Below are 17,284 nucleotides of genomic sequence, written 5' to 3' on the forward strand. Positions count from 1 at the left end.
AAATCCGGTAAACACTAACCAATTACGAGAACAACTGAATTTTCTCATCCGCGTTACGTTCATAATACGCTACGAAATTAAAAGATGTCCACCTCATTTTTAGCCACGGCGAAAGTTACAGCTAGCTTTATTTTTGGTCGAATTTCCGGAGCAATAGGTTCGATTGCTCCGGGAACGATAGAATAAATTTTTAATCATAGAATAAATTTTTTGCTCCAACGATAGAATAAATTTTTTTAATCGAGTGTACGTTGCAACGAAGATGGCGAAACGTCCAAATAAATTCGGTGTTTCCATTCTTACGAAACAACGCGGCGTTAATCGCTCTTAGCGCGCGATAGGTTTAGCGTTAAACAAGTTGACAAACACACCGGCGAGTAAAATTAATTATCGACGCGGCCGGAGGCGAAAGAAAACGGAGAAGCAACACACCGGTCGGTCTCCGTTCCAGCTCTCGTCGGGGTCTGCCTGCCGCCTGTCCTGCCGTGAACCGTTCCTCTTTTGTTCGACGCGCCGGATGATTCACGGTTCTGTTTCGCAGTCGTTTTTCTCCGGCGCTCTTACCTCACCGTTCATGTAATCACCATTGTACCGTTGCAGTCTGCGGCGGCGGCTGCTGCGAATATTCGCGGTTCCGTTTGAACGACACCGGCCCGCAGTGGTCCGGATCGAAGATTTTAGCGACTTTTTGACAAAAAACCTAATTCTCTCGTATCGATGTCCAGTCAATTTTTATCGCTTGTTAAATGTCCATTACCCTCGAAAGTGGGAATATTAACAAAAATGATCATAAATTGTAACAGATACGACAATTTAAAGTTGAACATTTCGAACGCTACATTTGACACCAAAAAATATGCTTCTTTTCCTCGCAATGTCCCGACGAACCTAATTAATCTTTTCCTTCGCTTCCTATTTTAACATTAGGAGGCAATATTTCTCGTTAGGAAACGGTAGCTTAAATCAAGATTATCGTATCCTATATATGAAAAATATAATGTTTAATAAAATACAAAAAGTGTAAAAATTCTTTACATTCGACGAGGAACATCTTTTGACATCCAAGGACTCACGGTTTCGGACAAACGGTATATTTTCAGGATACTTTCTTCTACATAATTCTGTAAAAGTTACATACCAAGACGAACCAGATCGTAAATTATTACGTTTTAAAGATATCAACGTTACGTTACTTCGAGGTTAAAGATATCGAAGATAATCTCTCCGTGTTCCAGTCGGTATTACAGAACGCTTCTTCGTCTGTAAATCGACGGATATTTAAAATTTTTAATTATTCCATACAACACGAAAAATATAAGTAAACGAAACAAACTCTGTAACATTATATTTAAACAATTTTTTTAACAAGAAATGTCAATGAAAATTAATTAAAAATTATTGCTTAATAAATGCAAAAAAAATTTAATTATCTATAGCTGAGAATAACTATTTCTTAAATATTTTTGGTGAAAATTTCATTGCGATATCTTCGATGATTCGAAAGTTATAACAGAATCTCACTGAATTTCTCGATCCAGCCCACTGTGCGGCCGTCGCGCCGCGTCGTCTTCTTTTCAAATTTTCGGTCGCGTGCGCGCGCGCGTGCCATCATTTCACCGGATTCGCCGCGCACGATGGGATCAGGTGCAGTACGCGCCGAGCAATTAACCGGGGCACAACAACAATGCTGCGCACTTTTCTCTAACGTTACGTCACTTATCGCACACGATCATCTCGCGCGGTGAATCATCGAGCTGAAATTCGTCTCGTCAGGCTCGCTCTCTCCTTCTTGCATGTACACGTCTCGTGACGTTGTGACACAAAAACGCGTGGCACACCGGCACCGATGTTCAAGTTCGTGCTCATCGAGTGGCCGACTATTTTTAGCGGTAGAACACACCGCTGTCGCGCGCGCCTGTATTTTGACAAATGCCCTTCCTTCCTTCTTGGGAACCACGTGTGCTCTTTAAACGCCCCCGTACAATCCCCGTCCTTGCGTTTTCCTTTGCGGACGGACGTATTAGGTTGGGGAATAAGTTCGTAGCGTTTTTATATTTTCTTTTATTTTACAACGATTTTTTGCTGTTTTTTTTTTATTAATAACTCGTTAACGGTGCCTCGGAGAAAATTTTTGTAAAGGAAGAAGTTGCTTCAAATGATCCATTTCCGGATTACGAGGCATTTTTGAAACAACCTGTATAAAGACTGTGGTGACTGTGGGACACTGGATTTGCAGAATAACCTCGTTATAGAGGTTAGAACTGCTTAAGAAAAAGTCAAGTGGATCCTCGCAGCAGGATCATCCGATTTTCGTCACTGCGGGATCAGGTAGCAAAGGAAAGCTCAAAAGAGTGCCATAAATCAGGTACCATAAATTCCTAGGAAGGAAGAAAGGGATTTGTCAAAATACAGGGATTCTTTTCAAGTTTTCCAGGCATGCTTAAATTCTTTCGTCGTATATCCGTCGTCCTACCTATCCACATTGGTGATGTTAATAGCGCCCAAGGTTGAATTAAATTCAAATTAACCCCCAGGGGACCAAAACTGTTTATTTCCAGTTTACACACTGCCAACTCCCGACTGTTTTTCAGATGAAGAGAAATTTTTTACTGAAAATTTTTCTATCAAATATGGAGAAGAGATATTCATTTTTTAAAAATAAAACTTCGTTGATATATTTTCATCGAAACAACCGTGCCTATTCTTCCAATGTTTCCTGCCAGATTTTACGGTTTTATTGATTTCTGCCGCGTGTATGGCGGCATTGGACCGTTAAGGGTTAATTATCAATTATTGATGAGAACACTTGTACAGATTTTGTGCAATGTATAGACAATCTACCGGAGATTGTATATTTGTTCGCTATTTACATTATGGGCGAAGAACGCCGACGGGCGTTCGACCGTTATGGTCTTCGAATGCGAGAGAATTTTTTTTTTTGTACGCGATCGAGCATTCAAAACATTCGTAAAAGGTTCGCAGCAGCCTGAATAAACACGCTATTTTACGCGCCGTGAGAAAAAAAAAGAAACAGTCATACTCCGCCAACGTTTGTTTTTATCCGTTGAAACACGTATCGCCGTAACACCGAATTAAAAATTGTGTTCTCTGTGTTTTTGCACGTTGAATTACCAAACGAGTACGATACTTTGTATAATTAGTATTTGTTTGGCAATATTAGTCAATTAGTTATTTGTTCTTTCAATAATAGCAGTCAGACGATAATTTATAACTTTAACACTATATGCTTCTATTATAAGAGAAGTTTTGACAAGAAATCCTCGATAGTATAGCGGTTAGTATCCCCACGCCCCTGATATAACACTACTCTGCGAAATAAAACTTAGTCCTAGCCATAAGCTATTTTTTAAAGATTACAACTTAATAAGAACAGACAGACCAAACTCTAAGCAGGGTGGGGGAACGGCTATTTTAATTCGCAATAGTTTCAAATACAAGACAAGAAACATACGCACAGACAACGTAAATCCATGTCTTGAATTCACGATAATAGAAATTAGTTTACCCGATAACCATAAATTATTACTTATAGCAGGCCACGCAACAAGTAACTGCAAGAAAGAATTCATGCAGGATCTCAAATGCCTTTTCCAGAAACTAAAACTGGAACAAACAAAAAACTTATATCTCCTTGCAGGTGATCTCAACGCAAAACACACTGCATGGGGTAACACTCTAAATAACAGTAGAGGTACATCACTACACTTGTGGAACATAGAAAATCAAATTACATATAGAACATCACTGTACAGTACCGACTCCCCATCTTATCCCAAAAGCAACTCCTATATTAACTTATGTTTAGCCGACAACAGAATTAAATTCCACAATACAGAATCGGGACAAATAAAATGCATAGAATACGATAGCGACCATAAAGCACTGCAAATGACCATCTCTATAGATACAATGCCGTTACTTCTGCTGGACATAGATGTTCCAATGCAAAAAAATAATTACAATAAAGCCGACTGGCCACTGTTCGAAAAACATCTGGAAGATAAGCACGAAGAATTCAGCATTCCGAACGACAGAAACCTTTCAACAAATGAAATAGACGACTACCTAATCCAAATAAACGAGCACATAATAGAAGCAATAAATATAATACCGTACCAAAATACAATCACAAGCAGAACTCGACGGACAAGTACATTACGCCTAACATAGACAGACTCCGCAAAGACAAAAGTTACCTAATCACACAAATAAACAACATTAAGAGAAATAACACTCTATCGTACCATGACCAAATAACCGTAAAAGCGTTAAATAAACTGCTAAAGAAAGTGAGACATAAAATAAAATTAGCCTTCTATCAATCAGTCAGCAACCATTGGAAACAAAAAATATCTAACGTAGCAAAAATAGAACCTAAAAAACGATTCCCAGAAATTAATAGTATATTCAGACAGAAAGCATACGACACAATAGATACACTAATAAAGATACCACAAAACTTTTCACCCTTGTTACACGATGCAGAAATAGATAGTGATACTTTAGAAAAAGACAGCGACAACAATTTTATAATTCACAACACCACAGATAAACTAAACATACTAGGTACTCATTTCCAGCAGGTACACACCCAAAATGAACACATGGGAAAAACACAACACACCAATATCATAACACAAAAAATTAGAGTTCTTAGAGAGAAAATTGAGTCGGACAAACGAAATCGCAACAGCATCTGTCAATTCTCAAACCAAAACAAATCAAGCAATCCCAATAAACCCAACATTCCCGAAAACTATTTCACAAACGTCCTAAACCTCCACAATATATTCCGAAAATTAAACGGCAAAAAATCATCCAGCTTTGACGAAATCCCAAATATAGTCTTAAAAAAATTACCCGAACGATACATATATTACTATACAATCTTATTTAATAACTGCCTAAACCTATCATACTTCCCTTTGAACTGGAAAACGGCAAAACTAATAACTATTAAAAAAAGAGACAAGGAAGGTAGCAATTTATCGAGCTACAGGCCCATCAGTCTACTTCCAAATATTAGCAAAGTGTTCGAAATAATCATCAACAATGTGTAATCAATAGCCACTGTATGAAACATAACATCATCCCCGAAACACAATTCGGTTTCAGACATCGACACTCCACTATACACGCTATAACAAAATTCACCTCAGACATTTGCTGGGCTAGAAATGCAGGCAATTGCGTAGGCGCATGTTTCATAGATCTGGAAAAGGCATTTGACGCTGTCTGGCTCGAAGGGCTGTTTTTCAAACTGTTAAAAAAACAATTCCCCATACATTTAATAAAAATGCTATGGGATATGTTGCACGGCAAACGTTTCTTTACTACCGAAGGAAACCAAAAATCCACAAAAAAAAATTCTCCATTAACAATGGCCTACAACAAGGAACAGTTAACTCCCCCATCCTGTTCAACATCTACATGAGCGACATGCTCAAAATGTTCGGACTAAACAACACAGACGACACAAACGACAAATCCGCAATAGCGTTCTCGCTGACGACCTCCTAATATACATAAATCACAGCAAACCCTTCCAAATCCAAATAGATCTGCAAGCGTTATACGAAAAAATAGAAAACTACTTTCAAACATGGAAACTAAAAATAAACCCACAAAAGTGCGAAACAATCCTGTTTAGGCCTTATATTTCAAAAATATCAGACGCTAACAATGACGTGAGGAAACACGGAAGAAAATTTTCAATACACACGACGGACCGACCAGACGAACAAATCCCACACAAAGACACAGTACGTTATCTGGGGGTATTTTTAGACTTCAAATTAAATTATTGCGACCACATACAAATTCAAATAAAAAAAGCCAGCAAAGCCTTCATGTCGCACAAAAAACTTTTCTATTCCAAATACCTACACAAATCCGTAAAAATACTCTGCTACAAAACACTTATCAGACCAATTCTAACACATGGCTGTCAAATTTGGTTTAATATCAGTGCAAGCACCATGGAGAAACTTAGACTATTCGAAAGGAAATGCATCCGGGCTTGCCTAGACAAATACAGGTCACCCCAATCAAATTACACCAAATTAATAGCGAATCACACACTTTACGAAGAAGCCAAAATCATTCGCGCGAATTGACTTATTTATAATAAAATTAATTAGAGATCATTGGGGAAAAGTTAACACTGTAACCACCAACTCCCTCATATCACATTCATTATATCCAAACCCACTATATTTCCATAAAACATTACAAACCGGCTATATACCACCCGAAGCCTTCATATACCTGGACGGATCGGGACTCATTCAAAACAAAAACAAGCTACCCGTAATATATCTCACTACAACAGAAAAACATTTGAGAAAACAATACCATACAATAGCGACCTACAGAATGACGATAAAAACCTAAGATTCGTGTACAAATTATCAGCAATAGACTTAAAAAAAGAAAATATACCAAAGAAAAAAATACACTGGTGGCTGTGAATAAAGTATAAGAAAACTCGTCTCAAGTAATTAGTCTTAAGGTATGTGTGATATGAGTGAGAATGTAGAATGTAATGTACGGAATGTATAAAAAAAGAAAAAAATTTTTATTTTTTATTATTATAGAAAATGTATATTGCTAAGATAGGCTAAGATAGACTAAGTACGCGTTGTATATGACAATAATCAGAGAATTTAAAGATAACTTAGATATGTAGGAATAATAAAAACATAAGAGCGTCCGACTCCTCGATAGTATAGTGGTTAGTATCCCAATTAAACCATAGACACCGGGTTAATTTTGAAAATTATTCATTCCTTAGAAACGACAGGCCAAAGGCTAAACAGGCCGGGGGAACAGGAATTTTAATTAAAAAAAACATGAAATTCAAGCGCATCCAGCCAAACTATCTCGAATGCACAACCCTAGAAACAACCATAGCACAGCTAAAAATCCAGAACAATAATCTATTTTTAATAGCAGCCTATGCCACCAGTAGCTGCAAGAAAGAGTTTATTGCAGAGCTCAAACTCGTATTCGAAAGATTAAACCTGCACAATACTAACAATTATTTTCTATTAGCTGGAGACCTAAATGCAAAACATACCGAATGGCACAACCCCATAGACAATAAAAGAGGAATCACTTTAAAAAATTGGCTACACCAAAACCAAATCCAATATAGAATATCCCTACTTAACACCGCAGTCCCATCTTTTCCAACAAGTAGCGCATTTATTGACATCTGCCTAGCAGACAGTAGGATCAAATTCCACAACCTCCCCTCAGCCGGTAGATTAGAATCATTCGAATACGCGACAGTGACCATAGAGCCGTTGAGATGATAATTTCCCTTAACACCGACGAACCCATGGAAATAGACCAACCAAACCCAACCATCGAATACAACTTCTCCAAAACCGACTGGCACGAGTTCAAAACCAATCTGACGAATATAGACGACACTGAGATACCAAACACGAGAAACCTAACAATTGACGAAATCAACAAGCACATAGAAAAATTAAATGCAAACATCAACACCGCTATAGACCGTACAGTACCTCGCATCACAGACGACTACAATTCCACCGACAGGTGCATAACACCGACTATAAAAAATCTAAGACGGGTAAAAAGCACGCTAATAACAAGACTAAACAGACTATCCGCAATCAACAATTACACCCCCGCAAATGACACGCAAATATCGAGACTGAAATACACTTTGAAAAAAGTAAGACACGAAATCAAGAGGGCCTTTCATAATTCGGTGAGCGATTACTGGAAAAACAAAATTTCAAACATCACAATACATAAACCAAAAGATCTATTCCCAACAGTAAACACAATTTTTCGCCCGAAAGAAACAAATAGCATAGACACACCACAGATTCACAGCTCCAATACAGAAATCATAACGAACGCTGACATAAACCAGAACTCCATACAAACCGACGATGACGGCAATCTACAAATCCTAAACATAGACGACAAACTAAACATCTTAGGCGCACATTTTGAAAAGGCGCACACACAGAATAACCACATGGGCAAAACACAACTATCAAACATAATTGAACAGAAAATAAACACATTAAATGCCGAGATAGACGACGACAGACGTAACGACAGAACGGTATGCACATTTTCGGACACAAATAAAGCCGAAAATCCAAACCCAAAGACAATCCCACCCAATTTCTTCACCTCAGTCTACGAACTCGTGTCCGTGCTGAAAAAATTAAACAGTAAAAAATCATCTAGCTTCGACAATATCCCGAACATAGTTTTAAAACATCTACCTCCACTATATATCCACAATTACAGTATAATATTCAACAATTGCCTAAACAGAGCATATTTCCCGACAGCCTGGAAAATTGCAAAATTAATAGCAATAAAAAAGAAAGGAAAAAATAGTAGCGACCCCCGTCTAGTTACCGACCAATCAGTCTCCTGCCCAATATCAGCAAAATCTTCGAAGTGACAATAAATAAAGCAATAGACTTATTCTGCACAAGCAATAACTTAATACCGGAAACACAATTTGGATTCAGATTCAAACACTCGACAATACACGCTATCACTAAATTCACTACGGACATTTGCTGGGCAAGAAATGCCGGAGACTGCGTCGCGGTGCAGTACTTTTAGATTTAGAAAAAGCATTCGATACAGTTTGGCTGGATGGTCTTTTCTTGAAACTAATGAAAAGGAATTTCCCAATATATCTCGTGAAAATAGTATGGAACATGGTACATGGGAAACAGTTTTATGTCACCGAAGGCGGTAACATCTCCTCCAAAGTTTTCACTGTACAGAACGGTCTTCAACAAGGTACTGTCAATTCCCCTATCCTGTTTAGCCTATATATCAGTGATCTGTTAAACATGTACGACCTGAATAACGACAACCAGAAAAGTGCCATTGCATACGCAGACGATCTCTTAGTATACATCACTGACAATAAACTATCCGGAATAAAAATACAGCTACAGGATTTATTTAACAAGATTCAAGATTATTTCTACACATGGAAACTAAAACTAAATATCAACAAATGCGAGACAATACTATTTAGACCATACATTTCAATGATTTCAGACGCAAACAATGACGTACGAGCGCACAGTAAACATTTTCAATTACACGATGGCAGCGACAGTAACAATAAAATCCCACACAAACAGGTCGTTCGTTATTTAGGCGTACACTTAGATTTTAAAATAAACTTCAACGACCATGTAAATATTCAGATAGAGAAAGCACAAAAGGCATTTGCGGCGAATAAACGTATCTTCTATTCAAAAGATCTAAATACAAACGTCAAAATACTATGCTACAAATTATTGGTACGCCCAATTATAACATACGGTGTCCCAATATGGTTTAATATCAGCGCCGGTACAATGGAGAAGATACGGGTATTCGAACGCAAGTGTCTCAGAGCCTGCCTCAACACTTATAGAACACCGGAATCAAATTACACGAAAAGAGTCAGCAACTATAAACTACTACAGAAAGCTAGAATCATTCGCATAGACCTCTTCATCTTAAAATTAATCAGAAACCATTGGGCGAACATACGAAAGATCACAAACAATAACCTTATATACAGCTCTACCTATCCCAACCCACTATACTTTGAAAAAGCCAGACTAACATATATATCTAGACAATGCAGGCCTTATACAAAACAAGTATGGACAACCGATAATTTATCATTTCAACAGAAAGAACTACAATAAAAAAATTACATACAACAGCGAAATAAATTTCGACGACCCAAATATAAGATTTCGCTATAAGCTCACGCAACACGATTTAAAAGACAAACATAGAAACGACACAAAAAAATATTGGTGGCTTGATTTAAACAATATTGTTGGTTAACTAGTATTTAAAAAATTGTAACATGCAATCCGTCCTCGATAGTATAGTGGTTAGTATCCCCCCATTCGCTCGCCAACCCACGAAGGAGTCGGACGTACCCTTACGACCGCCCCTCAGGTACTCCGAGGATACCTCCGCGCAACATAGACAAAATTGCAGAGACCTACAGTTGCCTTCACGCGAAAAGTGCCTAGATTCAGTGCGTGCAAATTATTGTTATTATTAAAAATACAATACAATACATAACATAAAATAGAAAGTGAAGAAGACGCACAAGGGGCCGCTGGCTCCAGCCACACTCAACCAAAATTGGAAAACAACAAAATAGATGAAATAATAAAAGCCATAAAAAAGAAGGCAGCGCCGCTCGACGAAAATGAAATATTAGTGCAAGCGAACAGATTATCGAAATCGGGCGACAATGTGAAACGGCTTGATCACAAGCCGAACCTGAACGTCAGTAAAAGAAAGAGCAGCGACAGTGAAGTGCCCGCCACAATGGCAAAGACAAAAGTGAAACCAACTCCATCACCCGACAGACCCTCCTATGAAGATCTAGTCAAAATGATAAACAATCTAAACGACACGATCGAAAAATTATCTCAACAGTTGGAGGAGGAACGGAGAAAAAAAATCTTCAGGGAACCCACATCTGTCCCACGAAGCGAAACAACACCATCCAACATCGACCATGCGACGAAAGTTTCCACGGTCAAGAGGAAAAACGTTCCGCCAACACCATCTTTACCAACCCCTCAGCCAGCAGGTAAAGCCATAAAGGCCGAAACAACGGCGTCGCAGTCAACCCAAGACCCACTCCCAACACCAAAAAAACCCAGGTTTGGAAATGTGGCAGCCGTATCTTGCCAAAAACAAAAAGCTTCAAAATCTCCCCCAATAATTGTATACAATAACACGGTAAAAACACAACATTAAATATAATGAAAAAGGTCGAACAAAACTTCAGCATAAAAAAATCCAGCCAAGAAAATTACAAACTAGCTTGTAACACACTAAAAACAAACAATATTGAATATTTTACATACACCCCCAAACATGAAAAACCAATTTCAATTCTTCTAAAAAACCTAGAAGGCGATTTTGACACAGATGTAGTCCTCGAAGATCTCAAAAATAAAAACATAGATAACATAGATTTCAAATCGGTCAAAAAATTCCACACGCAACGTTCATTAAAAGAAGGGAGAAGTCTTCCCATCTATATCGTGCAAATATCGCAAAACAGCGTAGTAAACGATTTAAAAAATATAAAAACAGTATTGCACCCCATAATATCTTGGGAGAAATTAATAAAAAAAGAACGCATCCAATGCAAAAGATGCCAACGCATCGGCCACGTTGCATCAGACTGCAACCTTAATTATAGATGCGTAAAATGCAACACGCCACACGATCCAGGAGAATGCCCGCGATCGAACACCGATTTTAACGCACAGAACGAAGAGTCCAAACCCTATTGCATCAATTGCAAGCAATTCGGATACCCCGCCTCGTACAGAGGATGCCCTAAACTAAAAGAAATAAAACAAAAAATCGAAGAACGTAAACTACAATTAGAAGCAGAAACCCACAAGAAAATAAAATCTTATAATAATACGGTAAAAAGCCACATATCCTATAGTTCTGTAACCGCAAACCGACCCGAGATAACCTCACAACCAAGACAGTTTAATCAAACAGTAACGAAACAGCCACCTATAAACGAAACATACAAACCCTCGTTTCTAGAAGAAATCAAGGCAATAATCACTGCCACCATAAGCTCCCAACTCTCCTCCCTTAGAGAGAGTATCATGTCCAACGAGACCAAAATAAACATTATAGCTAACGCCTTAGAAATAGAACTTTAATCCAATGGCTTCCGACACCCGCATAAATATAGCCAACAAATTAATCGTAAACGAACTACACATAATCCAAATAAATGTAAACTCCATCATAACCAATGAACGAAGAGTCACTCTCCTGGATTGCCTAAAAAAGCACAAACCAGATATAGTTTTACTCTCAGAAACAAAATTAAATCCGATTCATAAAATCAACTTCAAGGACTACAACTTTGTCAGGCGCGACAGAATAAATTCTAAACAAGCAGGAGGTACAGGAATATTAATCCGAAAAGATGTAAAATTCAAAAATATCCAGCTAAACAGTGTCAAAAACAGTACTTGTCTAGAATCCACTGCAATAGAAATTAAATTTCAAAACAATTGCAAGCTATATCTCATAGCGAGCTATGCCACCAGCAATTGTAAAAAAGAATTCATGCTAGAACTCAGAGCCCTTTTCGACTCATTAGAATTGTACAAAGCCAACACTTTCTACCTGCTAGCCAGCGACCTTAACGCCAAACACCATTCATGGGGAAACCCCATCAACAACGCACGAGGAATTTCATTAAACAAATGGCTCCTCGAAAACCAAATTACATACAAAACGACCCTACACAGTACCGCAGTACCTTCTTTTCCGAAAAGCGGTGCGTTTATAGACCTTTGTCCAGCGGATAATAGAATTAAATTCCATAAAACACCCGGTCCCAACCTCTTACACTCATTTAAGTACGATAGCGACCATAGAGCCTCTAAAATGATTATATCCATCCCTTCAACTAGTCATTTCATATTCGACGAAATAACCCCAATCATAAAATACAACTACAACAAAGCTGACTGGCTAAAATACAAGACGTTTCTAATCGAGAACGACGACACAGACATCCCCGATAATAAAAACCTTTCCATGAAAGAAATAGAAGACTATATTGACAAACTCAACACCAACATCCTAAAAGCAATAGACGTAGCTGTACCACAAACTGACAATAATTTCAATTCAACAGACAGATACATCACACCAGAGATCAAACGACTCAGAACACAAAAAAGCAAACTCATCACACAAATTAACAGATTAAAAAACCTCCGTAATTATACCCCAACAAACAACCCAATAATAGAAGCCCTGCAGAGAAAATTAAAAACAATTAGATATGAGATCAAGAAAGCTTTTCAAGAGGCAGTAAGCAATCACTGGGAAAATAAAATTAGAAAAATCTCTCTCCGTCAACAAGAAGAACTTTTCCCTTCAATCAATAATATATTCCGCCACAAAGATAGCAATGACATCGACACACTCCAAATCCCTTCGTCAAAGACTGCCATTCTTGAAAAAGCAAATCTTGATATCAATCTCCTCGCAAAAGACATAAACACAAACACCATCTTAATAACAGACATCCAAAACAAACTAGATGTTATAGGAGCACATTTTGAGTCAGTCCACTCCCAAAATAGCCACATGGGCAAAACACAATTATCCAATATTATACACAACAAAATAGACGCACTACGATCAGACATTCAACAGGACAGAGAAAATGATAAAACCATATGCACATTCACGGACGACAACAAAGCCAGCAACCCGAAAGCCACGCACACATCCCTCCCAACTACTTCACTTCCCACATCCAACTAGAGAAAACATTCCACAATCTGAACAACAAAAAATCTTCGAGCTTTGATGGTATACCAAACATAGCTCTAAAACACCTGCCTAGACCATACATATATCACTGTAGCATAATCTTCAACAATTGCCTGAATTCTCATCACTTCCCCGCAACCTGGAAAACAGCCAAATTAATTACAATTAAAAAGAAAGGCAAAGACAGTAGCGACCCTAATGGCTACCGTCCAATCAGTCTCCTCCCTAATATCAGTAAAGTATTCGAAACAATTGTAAATGACGCGATCGTTAACTTCTGCAACTCCAGAAACATCATCCCAGAATCCCAATTTGGCTTCCGTCACAAACACTCCACCATCCATGCAATTACCAAATTCACCTCCGATATCTGCTGGGCCAGAAATGCAGGCGACTGCATAAGAGCCGTGCTCATAGATTTAGAGAAAGCCTTTGACACTGTCTGGCTGGACGGACTTTTCTTTAAACTACTAAAGAAAGAATTTCCCATACATCTAATTAAAATCATCTGGAGCATGCTGCACGATAAAAGATTTTATGCAATAAACGGTCAATACAAATCAAGCAAAAGCTTCAATATCGTTAACGGCCTGCAACAAGGCACAGTAAACTCTCCTGTCTTGTTTAATATATTCATTAGCGACCTATTACAAATGTATGGCCTAGATAGCGACAACTCTAAAGGGGCGATTGCCTTTGCGGACGATATCCTAGTCTATACACGCGACAACAAAGTATCCAAAATACAAACCGAACTACAGGAAACGTTCAATAAAATTCAAGATTATTTCCACACATGGAAACTAAAACTAAACATTAATAAATGCGAAACAATTCTCTTCAGGCCGTATATCTCAAAAAACTCCGACGCCAATCATGATGTACGAAAACATGACAAAAACTTTCACATCCTTGACAAACACAATCCAAACGTCAAAATCCCTCACAAAGAGATTGTGCGCTATCTAGGCATACATCTAGATTTCAAACTAAACTTCAATCAACACATAGAAACACAAATTAACAAAGCACAAAAAGCATTTCTCTCCCACAAAAGATTATTTTATTCGAAAGACCTCAATAAAACGGTAAAAACCCTCTGCTACAAATTATTCATACGACCGATCCTAACATACGGCTGCCCCATCTGGTTCAACATCAGCGCTGGAACCATGGAAAAATTACGGATCTTCGAACGGAGATGCCTGAGAGCCTGCCTCAATAAATACCGGACACCCGAATCCAACTTCACAAAGAAGATAAAAAACCACAAACTTTACGAGGACGCCAAACTCATCAGAATAGACCTGTTCATCCTCAAACTAATCAGGAACCATTGGGCCAACACTCGCAACATAAACTCCAACAGCCTCATTTTCGCCTCCACATATCCAAACCCAATGTATTTCACCGAAACAATGAAAACCAGCTACATCCCCCCTGAATCCTTCATCTATTTGGACAGTGAGGGCTACATACAAAATTCGAACAACGTACCAATAATTTACCACGCCTACAGAAGAACATTCGACAAACACATCAAGTACAACAAAAACATCAAGATGGACGACCCAAACATACGTTTCAATTATAAATTATCCACAATAGACCTAAGGGACAAACATCGTCAGAACACCAACACATATTGGTGGCTATAACACCACCTAAACATAAATCCAGCGCATCTACACCCGACTAAAATCCCCCGATACTAATATGCAACAAACAAAATTTTTCAAGTGTCCGCCTCCTCGATAGTATAGCGGTCAGTATCCCTCCCGATACTAATATGCAACAAACAAAATTTTTCAAGTGTCCGCCTCCTCGATAGTATAGCGGTCAGTATCCCCGCCTGTCACGCGGGAGACCGGGGTTCGACTCCCCGTCGGGGAGAATTATTTTTTATTTTTTATTTTTTTTATTTCTTATTTTTATTTTTAATTTTTAATTTTTAATTTTATAATTAATATTATTTCTGTATTATATCCTTATCTATTACTACTCTAATAATAAGAACTTAGCATTAATATAAACATAAGCTACACATAATCCCTAGATATACCAAAATTCAAACATCGTGCAAATAGACATAAGGGCAATAATGTACAGTATTTACAAGGTAGAGTAAGCATTCGCAATTAACAAATAACTATATTTAATTAGCATATAAGTATAGACATAGATATTAACTAATAACTTCCCCCCCCCCACCCCTACCTATAAAACCAAAGATTGTACAGTTTTTTTCCTATCCGTGCCTTTCTGTACAAAAATACAACCGTTAGCAATTAAGTAAACCAAACTTAGCCAAAGTATATAAGAGCTGCAATAAGTGCCATAATAGTGAACATAAGTTTAAACCGTGCGTGCCCGAACGTCTGGGCCTTTAGTTTATAAATTATACCTTTTACTTGTTATACTTTTTTTAGCGTTTAAGTTTATTGTACCCCATGTAAATATTGTATGTAATTTTGGCACAATAAACGCTTGTTACAAAAAAAAAAAAAAAGTGGTTAGTATCCCCGCCTGTCACGCGGGAGACCGGGGATTCGATTCCCCGTCGGGGAGAATATTATTTTTTTTTCTTTTTTTCTTTTTTCTTCTTAATTATGTTTTCAACATGAATACATGTAAATTAGCTTCTCTAATCCTCCCCTCCTTCACCTCCCTATCCCCATTCCTCTGCTTCCCCCTAATTACATAAGATCGATCCGATATAGTTTTTCTCGCCATTTTTCTATATGTAATATACCAAACGACAGACCAAATCTCAATTTATAATACTTGACAATAATATAACAGACCAGACCACGCGCACTCCAGGTTAGGAGTCATTGGTCTTTATTATATGTAACTTCTACACTCCACGTTTTCCTTATTTTTGTACGTTTTTATAAGGACATCTTTGTTATACCTTTTTTTTTGTTATCTCGCTCTTTATGTATATTTTATTAGCATAATAAACGTATGTTATATTAAAAAAAAAGAAAAGCGGTTAGTATCCCCGCCTGTCACGCGGGAGACTGGGGTTCGACTCCCCGTCGGGGAGAATGTTATTTTTTATTTTTAATAATTAAAATTTTTAACAACAGCTCGTCCAACCTTACTAAATTATCATGAATTCTGAAAACTAGCAAATTGCAAAAAAAAAGAACAAAATTACTTGGTATTTGAAATAATTGTTGTTCTTTTATAGAACGATGACTTCGTAAGCATTCGTAAGCATAATAAAGCAACGGGTTAAATTATTTATCCCAGGAAATAAATTAAAAGATGCCTCGTCGGGCTGACAGTTTATCGCGTCTCTTTTTCTCTGTAACTTCTACACGTTCCTGAGCCCGTGTGCCACTAATTCAGAGAAAAAGAATGTTTAGCGGAGCACCGATATTTCGATCATCTCGAAAATCTTTTCATTTTTTCGCCAAAATTAACACGTTACCGGAACATTTATCCGGGTTCCGATGGCCACGTTCAAAAAGTCCGACACGTGACACCCGAACGCGAAATAAATTTAGGTTAAGGCCTCGTCGCGATCGACTGACTCCGAGCTTCTAAAAAATAAATAAAACCCACTCGAAGCCTACGCGGACGTGATTCCAACGAACTGCCGCGCGAAACATCGATAAGAACAATTCGAAACATCTTCTGATACAGTTTCACGCTTTTCCTTCTATTCGGTTCGACGGAGACTCGGTCAGAGGAGAAGGAAGACATTTCATTTCCATATTTCCAAGTAACATTTTTAAACGTGCTCCGGCGACTGCTTAATGAGTATTCGTATTATGTAATCAATCGCCAGGAACGATTACAAACCTGTCCGTCACACAGCCACATGTCGCACGCAACGCGAGTGACGAGACGAGACGAGACGAGACGAGACGAGGCG

General features: G+C 38.0%; 1 protein-coding gene and 1 non-coding gene across 2 annotated transcripts in view; one reads left to right on the top strand and one right to left on the bottom strand.

Moving 5' to 3' along the window:
- The window catches only part of LOC117220704 (ubiquitin carboxyl-terminal hydrolase 31), a 48,880-nt gene that overhangs the window by 29,609 nt on the left and 1,987 nt on the right, over positions 1 to 17,284 (bottom strand). The gene's annotated exons all lie outside the window — the stretch shown is intronic.
- Positions 15,220 to 15,291, top strand: TRNAD-GUC (transfer RNA aspartic acid (anticodon GUC)). The gene has a single exon. It is a non-coding gene; the product is annotated as a tRNA-Asp (tRNA).

Source organism: Megalopta genalis, chromosome 1, assembly GCF_051020955.1.
Source record: "Megalopta genalis isolate 19385.01 chromosome 1, iyMegGena1_principal, whole genome shotgun sequence".
Taxonomy (NCBI): domain Eukaryota; kingdom Metazoa; phylum Arthropoda; class Insecta; order Hymenoptera; family Halictidae; genus Megalopta; species Megalopta genalis.